The 27775-nt window shown below is 37.9% G+C and overlaps 2 protein-coding genes across 5 annotated transcripts in view; one reads left to right on the forward strand and one right to left on the reverse strand.

The window, feature by feature from the left end:
- The window catches only part of LOC105196796 (bifunctional heparan sulfate N-deacetylase/N-sulfotransferase), a 317002-nt gene that overhangs the window by 166070 nt on the left and 123157 nt on the right, over positions 1-27775 (forward strand). Inside the window, exon 3 of the mRNA XM_039452718.1 lies at positions 7878-7998. The gene's annotated coding sequence lies outside the window, so the exon portion shown is untranslated. The remainder of the gene's footprint in view (positions 1-7877; positions 7999-27775) is intronic.
- The window catches only part of LOC120358431, a 163571-nt gene that overhangs the window by 128949 nt on the left and 6847 nt on the right, over positions 1-27775 (reverse strand). For 2 of the 4 annotated variants that reach the window (XR_005575389.1, XR_005575388.1), the window contains exon 2: positions 19394-19676. The gene's annotated coding sequence lies outside the window, so the exon portion shown is untranslated. Of the gene's footprint in view, positions 1-19393; positions 19677-20506; positions 20646-23947; positions 24264-27775 lie in introns of those variants that run through there. The other 2 variants (XR_005575391.1, XR_005575390.1) reach the window with 2 other exon arrangements.

The raw sequence follows: 27775 nt of genomic DNA on the forward strand, positions 1-27775 counted from the left end.
GTACTCGGCGATGCGGCCTTGGGGGTGAGAACGAGCGCGTTAGCGAGGGACGGAAAACGACCGGGCGGGGGTTGGTTGGGGGCGCGACGCAAAACCGTTCGCCGTTTTTGCCCGCGCCGCGATATACAGCCTGCTCGCAGCCGGAGAATTCCGCGGCATAAACAGACATGCAATTTTCTCGCCCCGAAAAGTGGGCAGGTTCGTACACTCCTTCGCGGCAAACGCGCCCCCGTCCGCCCGACCGCCCCGTTCGTTCGACCGTTGCTCGCCGCTGCCGCTGCCCTCGACATTTCACGGCACGTTGGCACGCGAATCACGTTCGCAGTTGGCGCTGAAGCAACATGCGGCAAAATCTGACCCCTTGTCGAGTTAGAGATCGTCGGGCGTTTGAGACCGCGAGGAGCAGCAGCCGAGACATCGCCTCTGAAATGGTTCATCCATGCGTGACTATAACGGCTAAAGTTTCGCGTACTCATCTCCCCCTTCCCCCGCCCCCTTCTCGGGATCCTTGATCTCTGGTTCCCTTGTTAAAATATCGTAATTAAACTTGTTCATTATACGATTAACCCGTGTGCTACCGGTCGTTGGTTAATTTGTCGCGCTGCGCTACCGCACGAACCAACGTGATAAATATTCATCGCGCGTGGCAGCGATGGCCTGCTCATGACCGAAAATCATCGTGCCCGCTGCACTTTATTGCTGTGCAAATATAATACAGTTAGTTGGTTTTTTGTATCAAAACTCTTTGATACGACTCTGACTGCTTAAAGCGTCTCGATTGGTTGATACATATTCGTACGTGCTTTTCTAATTCGTAAGAGATATAAAAGGAAGAAGCGCGCTCGTAATCACTGTCCAGATTTTGATTTTCTATCACTCTGCGATCAAAATTCAAGAGTTCTACCTTCTGGCTAACGCACGCGTGATTAACGATCAATAAACGTACTCAAGAGAATGCGCTTCATAATTATCGTTTCTGCAAGTCCATTAAACTGCGCGATTATAAATCTCTGGATACAGTTTCATTAACTATTTTCTCACGAAACAACGTAAATCGAAAGCCGTTTGTCTAGAACTAACTTCATCAATACATTGTAGATTTTGACTGAAATCTCATTAATACACAATGTATCATTCATCTGCTTCATTGCAATAATTTTTAAAAGTTTTCCCTAATATTAATAAAATATTAATACGTCAATTTTAATGTATATTTATATTCATAAAAATAAAAATTTGTACTTTATGAAAGATTAAATAATGATGGGTTTTTCATCAAATTAAGATGATAGTCAATTTAAATAATATTAATCAATATGTAAACTCATATGTATGTATGCACCCTGAAAAAATCTTGAAATCTTTTATTAAACCTCTCGATTCAAAGATAGAAAAGATATGTTTCTTATACGCGAGAGACCTGTTCTTTTGATGTCGAAAATGAGACTCATCGCAATGGCGGTGTGTCACGATTCCTCTATCATCTTCTATATGTTGTCACGCAACGTGACGCTTCAGTCGCTCAAATATCTCGCGCTACGACGTCATTGTGGAAAATGAAAGAAACTTTTATTCTCGCGTTTCCGGTTCGAGTAAAAAGTTGGATGATCCTTCCTTCATTCTTCACCTTATCCGAGCTTCCTCTCGTCGGGGGCCGCGCGCAAGCTTGCGCCGAGGCAGCTCCTGAGTAAACTACGGAGAAGGCGTGAGTAAATTTCAGGGGTGGCTTTTGTGAGTGCGCTATGTCGGAAAGACGCCCCGTGTTCTCGACGCCGACGCGACGGATCAATTAGCAAAGGAGAGAAGACGATCTGCCCTTAAGGCGAATTTCACGGCGCACAACGGCGTTACTGCAAACGTTACTGCCGCAGTAGTCGTTACTTTTATCGTCCATTCAAGTCTGGAACACGGAAATCGACCGAGGATTACGACGGCGGCGGAGCGTATCACGTTTTGTTGACCTTGCTGCAAAAATTTTGAGAATTTCCAATATGAGCTGGGAGCTCGAAAAAAATTCGTTTCTGTTGTACCAGCTGTAAAAATTCGCACGGATTTTGCGACGTTGTAAATCGAATATGTCGTCCGTATCGTCGAATCCGCTTAAATCAATTTTGTGCGTTGCCTCGGGAATGCAATTTTACTAAGATTAGAATGTAATTTCGTTCAGTAAAATGGTAATTCATTTTATTTAAATCATATTCGTTAATTTCACGATGTCGCGACAAGTGACATCGTGAAATCCCACTAATTACATGAGGATCTAAATTTGACGTTAATTCTCCGAATTTATCGAAAAACAATTCAAAATTTGTTCTTGTTCAAACTCGATTTCAATAATTCCTTTAAATGTAGCGCCTTAAATAACTGCGGCATGTTTATTTCAGCAATTTCTAGAGAATCTATCATCGTCTTTAACTTCGCGTTGACTGCACTTCGCACAAACGTCACCTCTGCATAAATAATGCGAAGCCTGTCCGCGTAAAAACGCGGCAACAGGAGCAACCACCCAAGTAGAAGCTATTTTTCTTCTTATCTGAGTTAAATTAATCCCTCCCTCTCTCTCTCCCCCTCCCTCCCCCCTCCCAAGGAGTATCGATTAATTCGAAAGTCGCGACGATCATCCATCTTAAAGTCACGCGCTGCTCATCCCTTTACGCGAACTTCGGACGATCTCGAAAAGACGGCAGATTGCTTTGACAAGAACCAGAGAATTTATCGGGCGGGGATATTAGTCACGTGAAAATAGCGAAAGCTTGTACCGACACGCTTTTCCTTCAACCCTTTTAGCAAGCGCTACCCATTCTCTATGGGCCATCAAGGAAAGCGGACCTTACGGAGTTACGGCGCCAGGAGAGATATACCGGGTTGATTTCGGAGAGGACCATGAGCGCAATAATTCCCTGGTTATTCCTCTACCGGCTGGCTGTTACAACCTACTCGGTGCAGTAAGCATTTGTAATTCGCGAGTATGAGCGGGTACGAGGTGAGGGGATAAGGCGGATTAGAGGCTAGTCCGACGGGCAACGCCGGGGGCGCCTGAGTGCAAATGCTAAAAGCTCGCTGAAAAAAAAAAAATATCAGTAAATCTCGCCCGGCTTGCTCCGCCGACGTAGAAATTAACGATGCCTCTTCTTCCACACCTCCCTGGATGCTTCCTCGCTACCGTAATATCTGTACACGCTCAACGAACGTAGTTATATTTATTTAGACTTGGAGGTAAATTTATATCTTATACTATGCACGCGCGCGTATATGTAAATTGATTTACATATGAATGATTAAACATGGATGTTTATGTGCTTGTACACACTTTGCTTCTCGCGCGAATTTTATATTTAAATGCAACACACACACACACACACGCACACATGGTCACTTGAGTGTTGCGGAACAAATACTTCTAGCTAGCATCCGGTTACATTTTCGCGTATGATGCACACGAGAGCACCGCGTACACGTAAACACCACCAGTGTGCCGAAACAACGGCTTTCTCAGGGAGAACTTTACGCGCCGCACACCACTTATAGCACCAGCAGAAGGGAGTAGAGAGGAGAGCAATTACGAGCAGCTGCTCTCGAATCTACGTACACACATAGCGCGGCGAGTTCCAGAGTGGCTTTCATAAGCTCGACTTTAATCCTTAAACGCGTCCCGCCGCTCGTCAGCACCGGTAATACCCGTTAACGTATATCCGGGGATCGTTAGACGCGACGACGAGGCGGTACCGCAAGCGTTAAGACACGATTTGCGAACTTTTTGCCCGTCAAACTGGTCGTTGACGCTTTATTTTGCGACGTACCGCCCCTGTATGTACCGAAATACTGAATACAGAACGACGAGACTATCGATTGCCGGCGATAAAATAAACTACAATGCGAAACGATTCTTGTTTATTCGAGGAAATAATTCATTTCATTCATTCTTTGGAATTTTTCGAATATGACGTTCTTTTTTAAGTATTTCAAAAACCAATTTCTAATTGAATAGATATTCACTGTCGAATATTATGGCTCGCAATTCCGATGTTTATTATAAAGCAACGAATATTGGATTGATCATACAGAAAGCTTTTGCATAACGCGTTTACTAATTTACTAGCCAAACTTAGACAAACGTACTACGACAGATATATGATTTACTTACTCTAAATTATATTAATATATAAAATAGGAAAATTAATAAAATTAATTGATATACGCTAGAAATAAGAATATAAAGTTATAAAAGTATAGTACGTTATAATTAATGACAGATAATTATTAATCTAAAATAATTGTGTTTATGTCTGTTATATGATACCGCTTTGCAAATTGGCAATACTGTGATTGTACGAGAAATTGTCGAAACTATAGAAGTAATATTACAATATCCCGAGAAAGAGCTAGAGGAGCTTTGTAGATGGTCTCAAATTCCTCTCGAGATGAACATAACTTGCATAACAACATACATACGGTCATGATTAATCAACGTCTCTTCGTTAGGACGATTGTAAGCTGATTGTGACCCTCCGCATTCCGAAATCATGAGAATTACGCAAGCATTTAGGTATTCTAATTTATTATAACAACATCGCGTACGTCACGTGCTAAATACACCTCGTCTACTCGCTGATAAATAGCCTAAATTTAGCAACACTGTATAGCGTTCAATAATTAACTAGCAACATTTTTCATTTAAAATGTCAACGATGGTCTAGCACTCGATCTTTGTCATCTTATTTTCATAAATTATATAGGATTGTATAGACATTTACCCACATCACCTGCATTAGCGAAGAAACAAATCAAACGAGAGGATGATGATGATACATTTACGAATTTTTAATTGCGTCGTCATATAAAGCAACATTTCTCATAATACGAGCGCTATATGTGGCGAACATCCAGCCGGTGGTTTCTTGCACCCTCGTCAGTTTGCACATATTAGCGTGGCTTTTGTCCCCTGCGGTTGGTTGAATACACCAACGAGATAGACATGCTGCGAATGGGCGGGCAAGCTGCTTTGATACTCTAACAAGCGCGAACAGCGCCTCTGATTTATGTGTATTATACCTATCTACATAATGTCGACTCTTTGTGCTTTAAACCAGATAAAATTAAGGCGAAAAAAATATACCTGGCACCCTTATAATGTCTCTTTGTACAATTAGCAAGAATGCACTCGGTGAATTCGTATTAGTATAATGTAGTAATAAATATAATAATAATCATATAATAATATTCCTATTGAGTGCAAAATACAAGTTTACCTAATTTAACAAAGTCCGTTGAGCTTTAAATAAAAATATAAATGCATCACTAATAGGCGAAATGATACAGCTGCTGTAAGATCTAGCACAAAAAAAGCTGAAAAATTTTAAGCAACACAAAATAAAAGAAAAAGAGTGCCATAAACTACAGAAAATGAGATAAATTGTAGAGAGCAGCGGCGGATCGAAAAGAGAAAAGAGATGAGGAGGTCGGATATCAAGAGGTAATGAGTTGAAATATTTCACTGTAGTAAAAGAGAGAAGATGGCGCGGAATTTTACTGGCAACGCAAAGAAATGGAAAGTAGATTTTAAAAATGGATGGACGCGAAATTGGAATAAAATTCGGATTTGAGATGCCGAAGATTGCAACCGTAACTACAATCAATTTGACATAATTTAATCGTATCACACGCATGTGGCAAAGACGTACGACGTAACGAATATAAAATGTTTATGGCTTTGAACTGCATTGCTACTTTGAAAACGTACGTATTTTTTTTTTGTCGTCGATCTTTTTGTAAATAACGCGATAACTATATGCATCATTGCAATTAAGTAATATCCAGGAGCTACACGTCAGAGATTAATCTCGGATAACTTTCGTCGTTGGTGTTGCATCACACCATTATATACTCCGCCCTCGACAAGGGTAACACAATTATATCTTAATTACACTACGCGTTCCCAAGAAAAGCCAGTTGATCGCTAAACTACTACTGCTAACCTCGTTTCCATAATACCATAGTTATACACACCACGCAAGCATTAATCTCCTTTGTGTAGCAAAATAATAGCGACTGATATCAGTACCAGGTATATATAAGCATATGTGAAGTACAGCAATTAGCACATGTCAATCATCTAAACGTAAAATTACACGTTTTCTCATCGCAGAAACCTGCTGTTGCATATGTTTAAATGCAAAAAAAAAGAAAAATACAAAAATAGAGCGAAAAGGATTTCGAAGAAATCCGCGAAGAGATTTTAAAATCGCGAAAGTTTGCTATTAAGAATTTCATTTCGCAGAGAGAAAAACAGCTTTATAGTCAATATTTTCAGTACCATGAGAAACGGTTTCTCGTCATCACTTACGGCAAGAAATTGCGCATCTTACGATTTCATCAAATGTCATATAGCTTTACGCGACACAATGCGGCCGGTATAAGCAAAGCCTGAATACCCGCGGAGATTTTGTACGTTAGAAGGTGACAATAATGTGCAACCGATAGCACGAAAGTGGAACCGTGCATCCTGTTCGAAAACCGATAAACCGGTGGGTGAGACTATCGCCGTTTCTCGCCGTCTGCTGCTGCTGGAGGCTCGGCACTGCCATACCGTTCTTAACTTCCTTTCCGCTCTTTCTTCTCGCTTAGCTTTTTCACCTACGGTGCCGCGCAACGTCTATTTACCATAAAATAGAGTTTCCAGCTCTCTAGGCAGCTAGACTTGCATTTGCCGTTTATTTCTTCCCCTTCTTATCGCGCCGCGGGCGACATACGGAAAGAATTCCGGAAATTCGCAATGGATGAAATCTCGAGTACATGTGACATTAGCCACACGCCAATTGAACGGACATTTTCGAAAGCATTTAGGCAATCGCGTTAGAAATAATTCTCATTTTTTCACTGTCATTATCTTTTCTTGTGAAATTATATTAAAATGAAAAATGAAAAGTAAAAATATTTTTTTCATTCAATCTCTCATCGCTACTTTATCTCAGTTTGCTTTATAAATACACTTGCGGATCTCCTCTGCGCTTATTAAATTACGAAATTAAATTAATACGAATTGAAATTATATACTCTTGGACATTGTACTTGTTTTATGTAAATTTAATCTTGATATTCGCATTTATGAGAATTTTTTAAATTATTATATGTTTACGTCTATCTTTCTTATACAAATAATACATGTGTGCATTCCTGAAAACAACACACATGTATTTTAAATCACTATCCTATAATTTATTATAATAAATAAATATTTGTAAGAGATATTTTTATGCAATGTGTGTTGCCATTGATTTTAGAAAACCATGTATCTGGTACGTACAAACAAAATTTTGGTTATGTATCCATTCGGAAATTTAAAAAAACTTGCACGCACTCGCCAGAAGCCTCGCGTTCGAAATTCTGTATAAGGAGAAAAATTTTTCGAACTTAGGAGGTGCGATTTGGTCGCAATCTTGTATCAAGACCCGTAAATATTCTCTCTTCGAGATCTGGGCGGCGATAAACGCGTTACTTTAGAGGAATGAAACTTCCAAACACACTCCTCCGCATATAGTTTTCTTCGACTTTTCGCGTTCCGAGCGGTTACGATCGTCGAGTAAACTATAAATCCGCGCGCTACGTTAAATATCGTACAGAAAGTTTTCACGGCGAAATGCGCTCGTTTCTTTTGAGAAAAACAAATCCATTCACCAAATTTCACACGGCGTAATATTTCATTATCATTGAAATTTAGAATTCAACACTAATAAAACTTGCTCTTTGATAAACGAGCATTTTGAAACAAATATTTATTTTTACGTAATATATAGGAAAAACAAATTGAAAAACGTATCTATTGAATAATAAATGTTAACAACCGTAGTTTTATTATTCATACTTGAAATTTCTTTCAGCATCGCGACGCGCAATGCTGCCGCCGTCCGTGCGTGGCATCGTTACAGAAAGGAGAGTTTCTACTTTCGAGTTCAATCCTCACGAGGGGCGTGTAATTCGTCGTGTAAGCACATCGAGGAGGTAAGTCGACTAAACACGAACAGATCCCCAATATTCGCGGCAGTCATCCTGAACGTGAACTGGAACACGATGTTACCTCCGGCCCCGATTTCTCAGAATCTCGAAAATGGAAAAGAATATATTTAGTCACGTACGTGCTATGGAAAGGAATTGAAATACCTAATTGGTTGGGTGGGCGAAGGAAGCCTCCAATCTCGCGAACAAATTCGCGATTATGCGCGACAATCGTTGATTATTTACCTCAGGGGTGAACAGGCGGTAACTGAAACAAAGCGGAACGAGTTTCTCCTACTGTACCTCGACACATCGTCGACAGAAATAAAATCGCACAAAATGGCCACTAAAAAATGTGCAATATTTGCGCGTGGCGGAGAAACGTCGGCGCAAGTTTACGAGGGCGTTTCACAGATATTGAAAGTAAGATCGACACCTAGTTTCGTGAATTTATGTACGCGTCGTAAGGCTTATCGCAAATAGCGAATATACACGAGAATCTCTTGGGAAGACAAACGCTGCTGTCAACCTAAACGATAAGAATCGTTTCGAAATGAAGCTTTTCCGCTTACTTGATGTGCGTGGTACCTTGATTTTATATCCCTCTATAAGTCACGCGATATAGGGCAGGCAATCATTTCCATTTTGGGGTTAGAAGAGTGTAGGTGTGACGGGAAGTTCCGGATATACGCGTCCTCGCTAAGAGGAATATGGAAGAAGAAGCGACACAGAGTATATCGTATATAAAGCGGATCATCGGGGCTAGTGTTGCACAAACCCCATCGAGAGGACACTGAACGAAGCTTTCAATTTGCCGTTACAAGGGATTACGCCCACGTTCGTGCCCCATTTACAATTCACCGACAGCGCGTTGAAAATAAATTGCGACCACGGTTGAAGGAAATATCCCCCGGTACATCGGTAAAAGGCGAAATAAAGAGAAATAGTATTAAATTTTTAAATGTTTGTTGCCACAGAAATTCATCTCGCGTAATAAATCACGAGAGAATTGCTGCACTTATCGCGCGCTGGCGATAAGTGCAGTATATAACAACTTTCTCAATTGTAAATTACAATAAATATCGCGGAGAAGCTGTAAAAAATTAAGTAGAAAATTTATGTTCTAATCGATTTTCTTTTTTCATTGTTATTAGTTCAATTGGGTCATGTTTTACATAATTACGTCATGTCACATTACACGTCACATTATAAAAAATATGGAAAATGTTTCGCAAGAAAATATAAATTTTCGATGCATAATCGCGTGCTGTAGGAGAATAGAATAACATTAATCATGCAACATCTAGTTTTGCGAAAACAGTTTAAAACGCTAAAAATGAAAGATAAATTGCTCGATAACAATCACTGGGACGAAATGCGACCTGTAAGCGTCATCAGGTGTGTACGATTATATCGCGCCCAAAAAAAAAAAAAAGTTCCACTCATCGTAAAATTGAATTTCTGCTAGTCAGCATCAACTCAAAACGAACTAACAGCACGCGAGATTGCATTTACGGTCGTTCGAAAGCGGCCGCTACCACATTGGTAGAAATTTCGGTTAGAATTTCGATTGTGCGGCCCGAATAGTTTGAATTCGAACGGCGCTATTATGTACATGCTTCCAGCTGCTAAACGCGCGAATACCAGCCGTAAAGTCTAACTCGAAACAGTAAACAGGACCGAGCTTCTTACGAGCATAAATTCAGCTGTATTACGCGTTAAACAAAGTGAAACAGTTTAGTATCGAATACTTATCGAAAGCTATAAATACAATTTATTGAAACGCGATTGCACACCGTTCAAATTAAATATTTTTTGTTCTGTTTCCACAAAACAAATAGAGGTCAAAAAGCGCTGAATTCGTTTATTTAAAAAAAAAATCACCATCACCAGAGTTTAAAATGAAAATTTTAGTTCTTTGTAATGTAATTTTTGCCCACCCCCTCCCCCCTCCCCATTTCGTTACTGTACACAAATGGAATCTCTCGGTAATAAAATTTTTGAAGAGTTCGATAGTTTGTCGTAATACCATTTCGCGCTTTGATTCGAACCGTGCGCACCTGTCAAAGACCCAGGCTATTGGCATCGCATTGACTCCCCCCCTCCCCCCAGTAAGATATTCTATACTGGAAGTTTTTTTTATTTGTACTTGGCCAAGTCTGGGCTACTTTGATATCGGTAGAACGTCACTCTTTCGGCATACGTGCACTTGCAGCACGCAGCTGCACGATACGAGAGAGCGCGATTCAGTCTCCGAGCACGTATCGGTGTCGTGCTTGTCTACGGTGTATGTATGCACAACCGATACATCGTGCATTCACCTTTTCGTTCGGTTTCTCCTTCGGGCCCCACTCCTCGCAAGTGCTCCGGAATACGTTTTCGCGGCCTCTCGCCACCTCGTACCCTCATCCTCCCTCGTGCCCCTCTCTTCTTCGCACGAGATTCGTTCGAACATCGTAGCAAGCGAACGATATAATAGTGAAATTACCTATGTATTTGGTCTATCGAGTAGATCGGGGGGTGTTGATGGTAGTGAGGGAACGCTCGCGAAGGCGAGAGCCGTGTGACGGTAGGTGTATACGCGAACACAGTCCGGACCGCGCTGGCGTGAATTAACTGGGTGCAGCTGCAGCTTGCACGCCCATCCGCCCCATTTTAGCTCTACCGGCGACAGAAGGAGTAAAAGCGAGAGAGGTTGGAAGAGTGATCAAGGACGTGGCGCGCTAAAAACGGGCGCGCGCCCCCGGCGCGATATAATTCCTTCGGGCCGCAATGTGAGCCTCGGTAATGAGTTGTTATTCGGTACGTAAGGCTTCACACACCGAGGGAGCGGCAGCTTAGCTCCTTTAACGACCACCATAAGTTCCCTCAGGACCGCGGCGAAGGATGGAGAGAAAATATTGCCGCTGGTTATAACTTATTTAGCTCGTTATTTGCAGCAACACAAGATTTATAATGGCCAGTTACGCGTGCGATAAACTATAAATACGTTTAAGGGTATAACGAAACTCTTGCATTATGCTAATGAGTTGTGCTCGTGAAGGCGATTTCATTGAGTAATGACAGCTTTCATTCTATAATCATATTTTAAATAATTGGATTCATTTGTTTTGCAAAAAAATTTTTGTAAATGTATACTATATAATAATAAACATACTGTATATACAAACGCTAATAGGATAAAGACAAGTAACATGGTATAAGTTACTAATATGAAATAGTGGCTTAATTTTTAAAGAAGACACTGCATTCAAGTGGCAATCGTTGAAAATTGTTACAATTGTTGCAAAACAAGCTCTAACGGACACTGAATCTTGTGGAACAACGACTTTTTTCGATACAAGTACTTATATATTTGTGTTACTTATTTTTATTTCTTTTGGAAATGCTTTTATCACAGCATTATTTTAACTATAAGTTTTTTCACGGGTTTAAAATAACTTTTCTAATGTGCATATTCTATAAATTTTTTCTCAATAATGTTGTGTAAATAATGTTATGCTGTTTAATTACGATTTTCAATTTCTTTATTGGTATTTTATGGGAAGATTTTGTTTGTCAAGATATACCTTAATATGAAATAGTTCAAGCGTAGAGATATTATTATTGTATATTGTATTATATATAAAATATGTAACTTTTATATATTATAATGTTTTTTATTTCTTATAAAAAATACTTATATCTTATAAATTTTCTATATTTTAAATTTATTTCTTATATAAAATTGTTTTTATTTTATATAAACTATCAGTTTAAAAATAAGTTTTTAAATTTAAGTAAAATGGCGTAACTTATATGAACAGACATAAATTGGATTTTAATTGTATTTCAATCAGTTTATATAAACAAATAAGTTTAATTGGTCTCTATGTATTATATTATTCATTATTGTTTCTAAAATTTAATTCATATTCATTATATCATTTTTAGACTCCCACATTTTTTTCCTACTTATTTTAATAATATTAAAGTTAGATTTAAATTTTAAAACTTTCATTAATTGCATGTGATTAACATGTTTCTTGAAAATTCTGCATAAATTGCGAGTCTTAATATACGTTTATATCGGAGTAATTTAACATGAAATAATTTAAAATGTTAATTTAACATGAAATATTACTTGCTTTTACGTTAGAGAAAAATGAGTGATTTATAAAATATATTTAATGTATGCCACGTTCTAAGAAATAAAATGCATAAGGTTTAAACTCGTAAACAATTAATTTTTCATTATTTTTGTAAACTACTACTCAAACTTTAATGCATTTGGTTGAAATAGTTCACTTATTTCTACTTCAATTTTCACAAAATAATGCACAATCAGTTAAATTAGAAAGATTAACTGACGTTGATGTAAAACCGACTGTTATAACGGAAAATACTTTTTGCTAAATGTGCGTAATTATATTCGTTTAGCGACAGTCATGCTGATACAGCTTATTTATGCGGCGCGATAAATAACAGCGCTATCTGCCACTTACTAGAATCACGCACTCGACGCATATATAAAAACGCGAAGTTAAATTAAAGTAAAAGCGTGACATAAAATCGCAAAATTATCGAACACAGCTGCGGTCCGCTGTGTCGCGTTTCAGCTTTAATGTTTGTAATTAGATGGCGTTATAAGGTGCGGAACGGACGGACAATTTGCGTCGGGTTGACCAGAAATTCGGCAAGTAAGTTATCGACTCGTAGATTATCGGGCTGACGTGCCCCGCATGCCGAGGAGTCCCCGACTTACCCCATTCGGGTTATTGGACATTCCTTATCGCTCTCACGTCCGTTACAAATTCTAGAACCGCAGGGCCTAAAGCCACTGATTGCTCGATTAATTTCATTATGTATATTTTTGCTCAACTTTTTTATTTGCGTCAACGTGAAAGAAATAATTATTCTGCCTGAATAACTACCTGGTTTAGTAATATGTGCTTTGTCACCCTCCATTGGGCAAAAGACTACGAAAAACTTCCTCCAAAGAATGGTTGAAATATATCACTTGAATTGGAATTACACAATGATATGTGAAGTCGTTACGATTTAAGCATTTTCAATTCGATTTGTCAATATCTATGATTCCAATTAGAAATAAGTTCTGCATTTAAATTAATTATTAAAAACTTGAAAACGTACGTATTGACAAGTACGATTTAGATGAAATAGAGAAAGATACGTTAAAAAATGCAAACGCTGTCTTCTTTGCAAGAAAAGGAAAGCGATACATAACACGATTATTTAACAGTATTATCAAAGTGAGTTCGGTATATGCATCGTGCGAAATTCCACGCCCTATTCCCGAAAGATTGTTGAATCTATCGAGACATCGATTCTCCTGGAGGGGTATAGGAGAGTTCTCGAACTCTCGTAGCACCACGGGGAATTCTAGAGAACCTTTCGAAGTCTCAAGACGCACGTATCGTCCGAAACGCGACGGAAGAGCTTCGAGGCTTACGCCTTTTCTTGCCAACGGCAAGATTTTTCTTCCGGGCCAATGACACAAGGCCAATGCAATTTCGCCAAATTGTTTTCTGCACAATTTCGCAGATCGTGCGAAAGACAAAGTTATATAGAAGGAACGATCTATCAAAAGAAATCCTATTACATAGTCAATGTACCCTTGCCGTCGTTATCGAACGCGGTTAACACTACGACACTTCCCTCTAATACCGCTTACCGAATACGAGAGTCTAATTATCAAAAGAGGTCGGTACCGATGTTACGGATAAGCGATTATGAGCCGAGACAAAGAGATCGCAAAGTGGCTGCCACACACAGGGGCAGCTTTTGTCCGCGCAGCCACCATTCAAGGTATTCACGCTTTGTCTACCATTCATCATCCCATTAGTGACCGTATCCCCGTGATGCCGAACAAACGAAAGGTGCAGATGAGTCACTCTACTAGCGAAGTAAAGTGCATTCGTCATTAGGAGAATCAATCCCCTATCACACGTTTCTCAATCGGCTTTTAATCGAGTAATATCGCATTCAACCATCTATGGTTTCTATATTATCTTCTCTCGGATAAAAAAATATAAGAAATATCGATATATTGATGAAAACAAATTTTAGAAAATGATGAAATATAATACAAAATTTGAATGAATTAATTAAAGCAAATGGTGTAATTGTGCCATTTTGAAATTTACATATTATGATTATTCATAAAGATAGATGGTGCAACACACGTTCCAGCGATACGGTGGCTGCTTAGCAATTGAATTTCTTTGGAATCAGTCGAGTATTCGCTGTACGATTTAAAATCGGCGGAGCATCCGAGAGAAATTACGGCGACGGAGCACGTCGCGACGAACTCGCACGTCCAACGTTTATACGTCAGTCCGTGTTCGGATTAATTTAATGAACCGCGATGTTTGCATGCATGCCTACGTGCATTTAATGCCGATTCCAATAGCTAAAAAAAAAAAAAAAACACACACAGATAGGAATAAAAAGCGCGGCAACGAATGGCTCGCCGATGTATACGCGTGCGTGCATAAATATATGCGTGCATATGTGGCACACATACGCAGCCGTTCCACCACACGCTCACGGCAGTGTCGTGTGGCGATTATCAGATTTATAGTTTGCTCGCGGGCGGAATTCGCTCGGGCGAGTAACGTCACATCGTGCGGGGAAAGGGTATTTAGACGTATAGCAGCACGAAACGCGACGGCGGCAAAATGAAATATTTGCCGATATCGAGTCGTGCGCGCCACGGATTTATAAAATATAAATATTCGTCCTCTCGTCGCCAGCGAGTGCGAACGCAAACGCACGTACGCTGATTGAATTAATCATTTCACCAAATTGTCCGCAAATTGAAACGCTTATCCGCCTAAGTAATAGACCATAAATAGCATATCCAAGACTTATATGCATATTGAAATGCAATTTCCACGTCATTTCCCATTATGTACGCTTTTAGAAGTGGGATATGGTTGACTAAGTAACGAACGATTGGACAAACGTATCGATGAAACTCCCGAATGCAGTATTTCTTCGCGAATGTATATCGAGCGATGTGTTAGCGCAGCTTGTGCGCAAGTCGCAAACGTTTTCTCATTATTTCCGCGAGATTGTCGGTTGTTCTTTCACTGACTGTTCCCAGAAACGGAAAAAAAAAGAAAGGAAACGGGACCTCTTCTTACGAGGCAAACGCAATTTGCCTCTTACAATCAATCCCACGAGTCGCCGGAAGGCTTGTTTTCCGGGAGATTGCATGCGACGAACAGCAGCGATGAGTTTGCTTTTCGTGGAGACGGCGGATATCACAGTCAGAGTCAACCATTCTGCGAAATAAACACGAGCATAGATATAGAGAAGCCACAGGGTACAGTTCCGACGAAGAAGAGGGAAAACGAGGACGGGTAAAAGTATGTACGCCCATACGCGCGGCCCGATTGCCTGTTAACTTATCTAAATGTCTGAATGTAGCGTCGTTGAGTAGAACAGGCGTTAACTTTATTGGAATTCGTTTTAACAAACGGAAATGCGGCGCGCCATGCTCGCTTGCAAGACTGGAGAATTGGACGAAAATTAAGCTGCGTTAATTTCAAGTTAAATTACGAAGCCGTGAAGCGAAGAACCTCCGCAACGTGACGCACGTTTCCCAGTCGAGAACTATGTCGATCGTAAATACTATTAGGTTTATTGCCATTCTTATTCGTTAATGCGATTAAGATTCCTCAACGTGAAGGAGAGAAACATGCGGAATAAGACGGAAACAGAATGAAAATTTCAATCATCCGATTTTCGAATTAAAACGTATCAGGGAGAACGGGGCTCGTTAGCATTGCGTTCTATAAATGCATTTATGGCAAAAGAAGCAATAGAAAAATTATCATAAAATATCTCTCTGATAATATAAGTGCTAATAAATTTTAATTAAATCAAACAAGTATCATCAAAGAGAAAAATCTGATTCCAAAGGAGGCAAGTAAATTGCCAAGCATTCAAAAAAATTCAATGTTCTTCAGCTTGAGAGAGCAAATTTAAATGACACATTATTAATTAAAAAAAACATTTCTGTTATTATACATATTGTTTTAATTAATATGTAACAGTAACTTGTTTCAATAAAATAAATGAAATCAAACGTAGAGATGGGGTATGTTGACTTACATTTAAGGCAAACTTAGATCACGTATGAGTGTGAACGTTCAATTACAATTTAATTCTGACAAAACATTTTATATTTCCATATTAAAGCAAGTTATATTTAATCTAGTTTACCTTTGTTTTCTGATGAAACACAGCATTTCGTTATTTTACATCAGAAAATAATTTTAAAAAACAGTACAAAAACTTTATAGAGAAACACGTATTTGTGATCGGATTTTTTTCATTTCCATCACTTTTATTAATTTAATATGGAGTTTATCGTACAGGTTATTTACTGAGTGATATGTGTCAGTTTACTCCACTTTCGGGATAAGCTCGCTACAATGCAGCATGTTTGTACTACACTTATTACAAAGAAATTATATAGAATCGTACTCGGTGTGAAAATATAGAGAAAAATTTCTCTCTATCAAATTAAAACCGTTTAATTATAATAATTAGTTGTTTAAAATATTGAAATTGTGAAAATTATGCCAACAAACTCTCGGACTCTGCTCTTAAAAATTGATCTGTTCAGCCGTGCTTGTACATTTTTCCGTACGGTACGACTGACACGTGTTACATTTTCATTTTCTCCCGGACATATTACAGCTGTAAATATTTTCGTGCTGAAAACGTTTCGCCAAAGCAACCTTCATAAGCTAATTTCGCGCAAGTCACGAGATTTCGTGGAAATTTACTAGATTAATTTAAGTGTTACGTCGCAACGTCTGTGGCTCACGAAGAAAAGAAGGGCATTGTCCTTGCTAGGAACAGCGAAGTTACTCCGGAAACGAAGAAACCGGCTAAAGAAAGAAGAACAGAAACAAAGACAAGAAAACTCCATTACGTTATGAAGCTGCCTTGTTTCATAGAAACGATATGTCTGCCACGCGAAAGCCATGTATACGCATTGCTGTTGCCGGCGTACGCTAATTATCCGCGTACGATTTTACTTTCGTTGCGTTAAGAAAAATGATGATAAACCTATAAAAAAAAAGAAACGGACAACATTTACGGAATTTGTATTTTTTTAACCGATACAAAATCAATCTAGCAAATTAGAGAGCAAACGTGGTACGCTTTGTTTTATGATGAGGCTGAAAATTGCATACTAAAATTAACGTGCTATTACGAAATGGTACTCGGCTCATGAGACTCGTGAAGCGTTACAAACTTGGTCTGCGCGAGCTCAATTACGCTGATGAATTACGCATACCCATCCTCCCGCGCGCACTCGAGAACGAATTCATCTTCGTCATACTCGTTGGCATACGTATCTACCGGATAAAGTGGCATTTTGCTGGGTAACGCCGCGCCGCTCGAAAATTTCTACGCTCAATAAAATGGAAGGTTTTGTAGGCGCGTGTTGCGTGTCTCAATTATACTCACAAAATACCGGGACCGTCTTTTAGTGATCCTTACAATGTCTCATCAAAGTAATAAACTAATTACAAGAGCCGAACTTATCCTTATTTGCATTGCAAACCTTTTCGCATTTCTCCGATTTTAATTATATGCGTTTCTGGTGCTTCTAACAATTTCGCGAATAAGTCGGAAGCTTTGTACCTCGCTCTTGGGGCAAACTTTCGCGCCACTTTTCCGCATTGGTCGCGCATCGCTCTGAATAATTTAAGGACAAACGGCAACGACGGAATATATTTCCGCCAGCCTCTCGATATTTTCTTACGACTTTCGTCGGGCCTAATTGAAGCTGACGACCCGCCGACTCTTTTATTAGGCGGAACAAGGAGAGCCGGCACCAAAGTCGCGAGAGACGCAGAACTCATTGCGGAGCAACGGGTGCAGCGATAAAAAGCTTGATGAGAAATTCCGGAATGAAAACGATCGACTTTACTGCGGAAGAGTCGCCAGTCTCGGGGAAAATGCGCTAAATAAAAGCAACGCGTGAGCGCACGAAGAAATATACGGAAAAGAGTTTTAGCATCGCTGCCGCTGGCAATACCCAATATCCGCTTTGACGCCAGGGTGCCGCGATGATCGTGTCCCGCATCGTTGTCGCGGGATGCATCGAATTTTGCAACCGGAGGAAACTCCATAGAATTTCGTAATACGCCGCGTGAAAATTTCAACGGCGCCGCTGCTCCTGCCATAAAAAGCCAGGTGTGTCCAACTTTGCATTATGACTAAAACGGAAATTTTCATACTGTCGAGAAGCCAAAGTGCACGAACTCGGCATGTTGCGCTCCCTGATCTCCTCCCTTTCAACCCCTATCCACTTCTTCCCGTAGGAAAATAGAAACATATTAAAGACTTGTTTAGAAATTGCAGTAACGTGCATGTCTATGCAATAAATATGCTCTACGTTAACTGTGCGGAGCGAGAAAAGTAAGGGATACTTGTGCTCCGTCATTAAGTTGTGAACCAGCAACTTTTCGATAAAAAATTTATGTCGCGCTACCGACCAATTAAATTTCCGCGATAAAGTAACTTCGGTATAATTACAAAATGTTGCCTACAAAAACAGAAACGACCCCGTATTAGTAAATAGAATCAAAAGTCCGAAACGTACTGGCAGAGTGTACAAAACAAAAATGCTCCAACTTCGTGTTGATGCGCGATACTTTCAGAGGTTGTGATAAAATTTCTAACAAAATGCGTGAAAAATCGATACGCAATGAATGAAAGCGTGCCATATAAAATATTTAATTATTAAAGTGCAGCATGCCGATATGGAGAAAACAAAAGAGAATACTTTTCGTGAAAATAATTTTGTGCTCTGGGATTCCTTTAAATGAAAAAATTACGCGCGCAATTGTTTTCCTTATCAAAAACTCAGTTTTCCAGTTGTAAATTAACGAATGGTATATAATACAGTTCGCAAAAACAAAATGTATGGAAAACATATTATGAAAACAGTAGTTCTGACAAGTTAATTAAGTAATAACTCAGATAACGGATATTTCTCGTATTTTTAGCACAATTTGATATTCTTTCACGTAAATATAATGTAAATATAATTTATGCATGTCGATAATTTAATTTAATTATGTGCTGAGTATCTCACAGTTACCATGAAATATTTTAATAACGTATTTCAGAGATAATCAAAGTTGAAAATCCCTCGAGACATCGATATCCTACTAGTAACGAACGATGGAGGATTTTAAACCATCAATGTATAAACGATGTGTTTACACGACGCGATAAATAAATGTTGTAATGCACAATCAATTATTCCAAGTATTTACCAATTAAACGCGATATTCGTTGGCAATCCGTCCCATAAAAATGTTTCATTAATAACAAAGAAATTCGAAAATGTTGATTAATAACTTACCTTCTAGTTGCGCTCCGCCCCATCGCTGAATGTTTCTTGAGTCCTCTCCTTCTACTCTTGAAGTTTTTAGTTGCACTTGCACAACACAACACTCGCGAAAACGATTAACTTTCCGGATTGATCGCGCTCGTAATAAAACATAATGGTCGCGTAATTTTGCACGGCACTTTTAACTTTAATTGTACACGACGCGTGCTTTACTGCATTTCCAAGGAAGAACAGCGATCGAAAAAGTATGAATTAAGCTGTGATCTTCTCACACGTACGACATTTCGAAAAGAATCTGAAACAAAATACCAAAACATATAAATGCTAACTTCTTCATATTTTATGGAATTTTATAATTTATATAGAATAGTTTCGTAATGCGTAATAACAAAGTGACTATGTTTATAGAGCACACGATATCTATGCCGCAGAAAAAAAACAAGCACTAAATGCCACGTGCCAGCAAAGCGATATTTAATGCGTTAGAATGTATCAAATATTTCTTGTGAATATTTTTAGTTTATAATTATTAGTAAACAATACACAATAGCGCGTTATATATAACTCTTTCCTTCCAATGATTTATATTTTATTCCGTGTTCTTAAAATGAAGATAAATAATTACATTTAATTCGAATTGAAAGATTGAAAACGCGATGCAAAATACATATACGTTCAATATACGAGAAAATAATTATCACCCGTAAATATCACACAACTCTCAATCGTTTTGATTTTAATTTGGAGCACTGAAAAAAATAATTTTATTATGTCAACAAGATATACATGGTTAACTGCGCGTTGGTAAAATCGTTTTGGTTATTTAGATGCAATAGAATTTATAATCAGAATATTTGATAGATTTTACTATAATCTGATAATTCCTACAAAATTTTGTCCGTTTTTGAACAGACGTATTGGTTGAATCTATCAGCTTTTTAAATAATGGAATAAGATTCTTTTTTCAGTGAGTGCTTTAAATAAATAAATCATACGATATATTTGTTGCGACAAGTCGTCGCGTCGCATCGATAATATCGATATTCGTTGATATTCGTCTGTATCCGATAGTCCGTATCCGTCGTCGATATGCTTATATACGAATCAGGAGAATTAATTACTTACGCTAATTAGTCGATCACTAGCTGTTTGTAAAAAATTAATCGCGGATTCTGTCACAGTACTTATCGCGACGATATCTCGAAGGATAACGTGATGCACACAGAACGTGTCGCTATTTATCTGCCCAAGACTTATCGCATGAATAACACAGTAACCTTGCGTACGTAGCGAAACGTTAGTATTACGCTACTACTATATTTTTATGGTATGAAGTACGAAATAGATTTGAAATATATACATATATTCTCTTTCGTAAATATCAAATTAATTTCGACGAATGGATTCGCCACTATCGCATATTAAATCTATGATTTATTTGCTAAATGACATTTATCTTCATCTTGATTGGACAAAAATTCGAAAGTAGATTAATTTATTATTACTCTCTTTTTATTCATTCCTATCAAAAAAGAGTAAAAAAAGATCGTGTAATTTTTTTTAATTAATCAAAAATCGTGTTTTTTTAATGAAATAAAGAAAATTAAATCAGAATCCAACAAAAAACGATATATTTTATTTATTTATAATAAATCATACGATTTCGTTTCTCTTAAGATATAAACTTTTATCTAAAAAATAATAAATTAATTTTTATTTTTCGATCAAAATAAAAATAAACTTTATTCGCCAGAAAAGGGTGTTATGAAAAAGTTTGTTTTTGCTGTATTCGGGAAAAATTAAATAAACATTATTTCCTATAGTTTGTGAAATAAACAATCTGATAGTGCTAGTTAAAATTATATCACACGATGGCAACGCATAAGAAATTGAATAAATCGGGGAAACGCATAGCGTTGCAGTCATTTACAATTCACTATTGCTATATATAATGATGAATCATAGTAATATATCATGAATCATAGTAATATATCATGTTTTAATATTAAAAAATAAAGTGTCTTATAAAATTCTGTAATAGCAGAAATATCAGATGCAACGGCCATGCGTTTGTGTCACGAACGTGTTCGAAACAATTCCCCCGCCACCCAGCGGATCTTCGTGCAAGTGCACGAAAACTTTCCGATGCGTCTGATATTTTTTCTATTAAATACAGTATTTTTATAAAATATTTATCTCAATTTTTTTTATGCATTTCCGTCATATAACGTAATTTTAACTAACATTCTTGTAATGCTCATCTCAAAAACTATAAAAATTGTCTATTTTATCTTTCCCGAGCACAGCAAAAACATGCCTTTTCATAATATCATCCTTTTTTTAAATTTAATAATTTTTTTAAGTAAAAAGTAATCACTTAAACTTTCTTAAAAAAAGCTCTAATAATTTAGATATAATGTTAATATTAACCTATTATAAGTAATTCCTCTCTCAATTTACCACTTGACGTTTGTGTGGTACCTTATGCTAAGAAACCAAATTTTAAGCAGTGAAAATGAATATCTAAACTGTAAAATCAATAAGAAATAATATATCAAAATGTATAAACACAATTGTAGGTTTTAAACGCACAATACTATTGATTACTTATTAATTATTATTCGAAAACTATTTAACAAATAAAGATTTCTGATAATAAAGATTTCTAGATAAATTTAAGAAAAAAATATATTAATTTATATATAACTACAGGTTAAAGCATTGTGTACGATATTTGTGAAATACTCATGTAGTATTTTATACAGGAAGACGACTTTCGCAAAACATAAAAGTATACTTGATTATTACAGTTGCTATATCAAAAGAATCGAAATAAATCAGATTTGAAATTGGATTGGTAAGTTTGAAGATCCATAAACGACGAATGGGGCAATCGTTGAAAAACTTTTCAAATTAAGATAATATGTGTGCGCGGAATATTGTACGATCTAACTTAAACCATCAATTTCCGTAATGTCAGACCTACGTCGGACGTGCGTATTTCTATGGCTCGAGATGTTTCTTCTCGTAGATAAGAAGTCTGGTTTATAGCAATAATAATGCGCTTAATAAAAGAAATTCGATACGTAAGCAGAAATCAGTTATTCGATATATTTGGAAATTCGGTACTTTCCAAAGTCCTCGTTTACATTACGAGCGCCGCGGCTGGCGAGAGAGTTCGGGAATGGAGTTATATCTATTCCTATGAAGTTCTGTGCACTTGATTCCGAAGAAATCGGACACTCGTGGCATATCGACGAATAAGAGAAAAGGGAGAAGGGAGAAAGAGAGCACCGCCACCGGTCACCACGCGGCCAATTCCGTTCCACCCCAGATCGTCGTGACTTTCGTACACGAACGCGCGTAGACCGACCTAATTTCGTACGCTTCGGGAAAACGACCGTCCGTGGCCAATTCCTCGAACGACCGGTGCTGCATCACGGACTACTGGTAATATCGCTTTCGATGGTGGAAACGCCGTTCGATTACCCTCGCCTTCGACGCGAGGAACGACGCGGTACAAATCCTCCGCTAGGTGGTATGAGGAAATGGTCGTACGTGTGGCGGACTCGTGCGAACAGCATTCAGGTTTCAGAGTTTGGGGATCGCCTTAATGCCGCCGGGGAAGCACCCACTGATACCCTATTAGCCCGATTTCTTATCCGAATCTCCGTCTTAAGCATCGCTCAGGAAGAACGTACTGCATCCCCTCGGTGCTTTTTTACGAAAACGGACGAGCTTACGGTCCGCGACGAGGAAACGGTAGCTACTCGCGAATCTGATTCACAGCTTCCGCTAAATGTTTTCTCGCGCTGAATCTCCTGTGTTGCCTGCAGCAGTTCGCTGCACCCTTTTCGCCCCTTTCGCCTCTCTGGAAGTCGCGATAAATGGCAGCGTTCTTTGTCATTTGTTTCTTATTTAAACGTTCCCGTCTTGAAAGTATCATTGTTTGCAGAGGATGAAACGTCGTCTGATTATTTTCAAATTTACGATACGGAAGAAGAAAAAGTACTTGAGCTTTTGTCATCGATAAGTGCATATCCAAAGAGTGAATTCGTCTCGTCCGTACCTCACACGTTTCATCTTTTGAAGCGAATAAGAAGAGGCAAATGCAGCGCAAACTTTTTTTAACTTGTACCATTATTTTGCAACTGTCAATTTTCAGCAATACCTTAGCAATTGAGATAGCACTTGGCAATAGATTTTTAATTGTTAAGACTGTTGCCACATTAACCTGCTCAACAAATGCAGCGAAAGAACTCAAAACATTTCGTTGTTGACATGTAGCTCGAGTCATCATTTCCGAATTCTTTACTGGATTCTCTAATATCGTCCTTGCATGTCTGTTAATTCTCGCGATGAGCGAACTCAGCTCTGTCTCTTCGAATCTCTACCTTTGGTGTACCCTTAACCCATCATCTCTAGATTATTTACGCGCACACCTTTGTTCTCGGAGGTCGGGGAGCAACACGGGCACCAGAAATACTACTTTCGGAACTTGGAGAACTTCTGACGGAAACCACCACGGGCGCAGTAGAGCGGAAATTTATGGATTTTGTTTGGTACCTTCGTTCCTGGCAGGGCTGCGTTTTGATTTACGATCGAACTACGGTACGATATCGGAGACACGACGACGCGTACATCGTCGAAGAACGAAGGGTAGAACGGATGTAGAAAGAGAAAGAGAGAGAGAGAGAAAGCGAGGAAGGAACGAGCGTAGAGTCGGAGAAAGGTGGCTGGCGTGCAATCACTTTAGCTGTTTCGCGTTTCGATTTGACCGTGTCCTCTCTCTTCCTTTTCCTATCTCTTTTCCTTTCTTCCTCTTTTTTTTCTCTCTCTCTCTCTATTCTCGAGATCACGCGCTGCCGCGCGTCGATTTTTCGTCACGCCTCGAGTGCAACCGATACACTACGGAGGTGCGTTGCGTCGCCGGGCGTCTATCTACCACCAGACGAGAGATCGAGAGTATCTCGGAAGAAGCGCGCGCGGAAAGGAGCTTACGGCACGCCCGGCGGGAGACCAATGTGACATGGTGATGCATGAGAAATCCGTTTTGTAATAGAAATCGTTACCGCGACGTATCGACGCAGTCGCTCGCGGGACTACCCGGAGCTACGTCTACGGATTACCGTCCTCCGGCGAGGTATCTCGCAGCTCAACCCAGAATTTGCAACCGTGCATCGGTATACGTAAGACGCATGGCGTTTTTTTTTTGCGAGAACTCCGTAATCTTCCAATTTTTGCTATTTTCGCTGGAAAAAAAGAAAGGCTGACTCTCGTCCCATAGCAAGATATTTTATTATATTTTAGTTCGATCTCTGGCCAAGATGTTATTTTTTGCAACAAATTTTTTACAGTTTGTTTAGGGGGTAAAGATTTTCACATTTAGATACTTGTATTTAGCATCATTTATTAATAAATTGACTTTTGATTTAATAACGTGATATTACTATTTCTTGTTCAATGTTCTTGCGTTTTAAGACCGAAATTTTATTTGGCGTGCAGTTACGCGAACCTTAAAAGGTATATAAAATCATACAATAAATGTCAGCACTAAGATTTAGCTATGACCGATAAAGCATTTCGTTTATGTTGTATTTTCACTTATTCTCTTTGTAATATGATTTATTATATTTTATTTACGCGTTATATTAAGTATTTTATATAAGAAAAAGTATTATCAAATTATTCTGTTATAGACGTTATTTGTACTAATATCCAAATGTAATAAATTTTTACTCGGATTTTTGTTCAAATAATTACTAAAATATAATTTTTAAGCAACTTATCATTTTGAAAGTAGCATGAAGTCTCATTTCATTAAAACTATGAGAAAAATGTTTACTGAATTAAGTAAAAATCAAATAAATTACATATACAAAATTCGCAATAATATATTTCTACTAAAATAATCCGTCACCGCTTTTGTTAAAATCTAACTATTCGTAAAAGCTCTGTCATTAATAAGTTATGTCTCGTCAGCATGATTGGAAACAAGCCAAAGCTTCGCGGTTAACTTGTCTTGTCAGTGATCGTCGCTAACGCCGCGTCAGAGAGACTTAATTAAATCGCACGCTAACTAACATAATCTGTCTCCACCTCCTGATCACCGGATAGTGATAGCTGAATCGGGGAAGCTACAGAAATGCCAGGGCTAACAGTTTAAGGTAATTAGTTAATGTTCCAACGGACTCTAGTCCCGTCCACAAACCATATGCTCCATATACTTGTATATACCAGATATTTTATATATATAATATATATATATATATGTGTGTGTGGGGGGGGGGAGATATATATACATATTTCACTTTCATCCCGTTGCAACCCACCAGTTAATTTTCAGATGAAGGCGCCGCGAGTCTGTTGATAAATCAGACGCGAGCATGCACCTACGTGCAGGATGTATAAACATCCGCATGCGACGGTGCTTAATCGATCGGCGCTTAATGACTACAATACGTTTCAGTTGGTGCGGGATAGCATAACCCGCTAGTCGTAAATTGAAGAACTAACGTCGTATGTTAGACCGATGCGTACCACTCTTCCTCCCCGCAGCGAAAGATCCGGCAAACGATTATTAATGGCGCTGACGATGAAAACGAGCCCTTTCTCGGCGGACGAATCACCGATAAATTTAGGGGAATGTAGGATTCAGTTCCAAACAAACAAGGATTTCAACTCCCTGCGTGAAGAACCATTAAGTTAATTAGTAGTTATTAATATTAAACTGAAGAAATGTTATAATGTAGATAGCATGATATAATTTCAGCATCCAGAAAACTTAAGAAAGGATCCTTGTTTAGAACCTTCGAAAAATCGTAAAATTTTTTTATATTCTTATAATAGAACATCTAAAAAATATGTTCCCAAAGTATTATTTCGAAATTCGAAGAATCGACGAAATTATAAACGATTTAGCAGGTAGTTATCCGACCACTCGACGCGCTCAGGTAGAGATTCGACCATTCAAACCATAAGAAGTGTTTCTATCGCCGACCGAAGCAACGTAGAAGAGACAATTGAATTTTTTGAGGAACTAGAAGATCTATTTTATAGACAAAGAATAACATGTTAATCAGAAATTAATTATAACTAAAAATTGTGTATTAATAATGTCAAGAAAACGCGTTTTTCTCAAAATCTGCATTTTCATCAATTTCGTGTCCACGATTAAAAAAATTATTTGACCAATCGACTTTTTATAAAGTCCGTTAAATAATGGCCAACCTTCTTCGATTAAGTTAAATATTACAAAAAATTTAATATAAACAATTTCTTTTTTGCATAGTAAAAAATAAATGCTACCTAGCGAAAAACGCAACTTTTTTTCTCAAAATCGCAGAAAATTTTAATTTTTTAATTTTTTTGATTTTATAAATTTATTTAAAACAAAATTACATAAAAATAAAAAATATTGTTTCTTTTTTGTTGAGGCACACAATAAAATGTTTATTTATTTATCATTAATAAATACTTTTTTTGTATACAAAAAATTTTAATGTACTCTTCAATAGTTGTATTAAAATTACAAAAAGTTTTAAAATCACAAACATCATTCTTCCTTTTAAAGAAAATTACGAAAAATCGCTGTTTCAGTTTCCTAACGTATCCTACGTTCTTCCCTTGATAATATTTATTTCATATTAATATTGTTTTTATAGTGCTAATAATTGCACAATCAGATAATTACCATACATTTTAAATACAACTTATTAAACAGATACACAGATTCACCAATTCGAGTAATATAAGCAGAAGCTCTACGGCTACATTGCGTAATAGTACATGAAACATGATACATCTGCAGTACATTTGATATTCCAATGAAGCGTCGCATTTGTATCCTTCCCCCATTTATTCTAGCGCGTAACTATCGATCGGTATTACGAAGTGCTCATCCAGTGAGACGCTTCATGGTCCTTGCATCACGTTAAAGGGCACATTTAATTAGCACCTATAGTGTCCTTCAACGTGTCAAAGCTTATCGCGTCCGTTTGATCATACATTTGCGGTAATCCACAACAGGTGCAAAATGTATCAACCAACGAATTAAATGGATCATCATTACCTTGGAAGTGTTAACAAAATGTGTACTTAACCATAATGTTGAACACATTTCTTACTCTTTGCCTAAATATGTAAATTTGTTACGTCCAATGCTCTTTTCTTTATTTTAAAATATAAAAAGTGTAAACAAATATTATGAAATATTCGTCAAAATTTTATAGTTATTCCTTAATCATTATTTATTGAATATTTTATTTTCAATGAACTTTGAAGCGAGTAATTTCGCGTCTACCGTCCAATATTCCATTTTTTGACAATAACTAAATAAAGAAGCAACGATTTGTCAAAATTTTTTAAGGATGTTTTGATCAAAAACATTTTTCA

This window comes from Solenopsis invicta, chromosome 8, assembly GCF_016802725.1.
Source record: "Solenopsis invicta isolate M01_SB chromosome 8, UNIL_Sinv_3.0, whole genome shotgun sequence".
Classification (NCBI taxonomy): domain Eukaryota; kingdom Metazoa; phylum Arthropoda; class Insecta; order Hymenoptera; family Formicidae; genus Solenopsis; species Solenopsis invicta.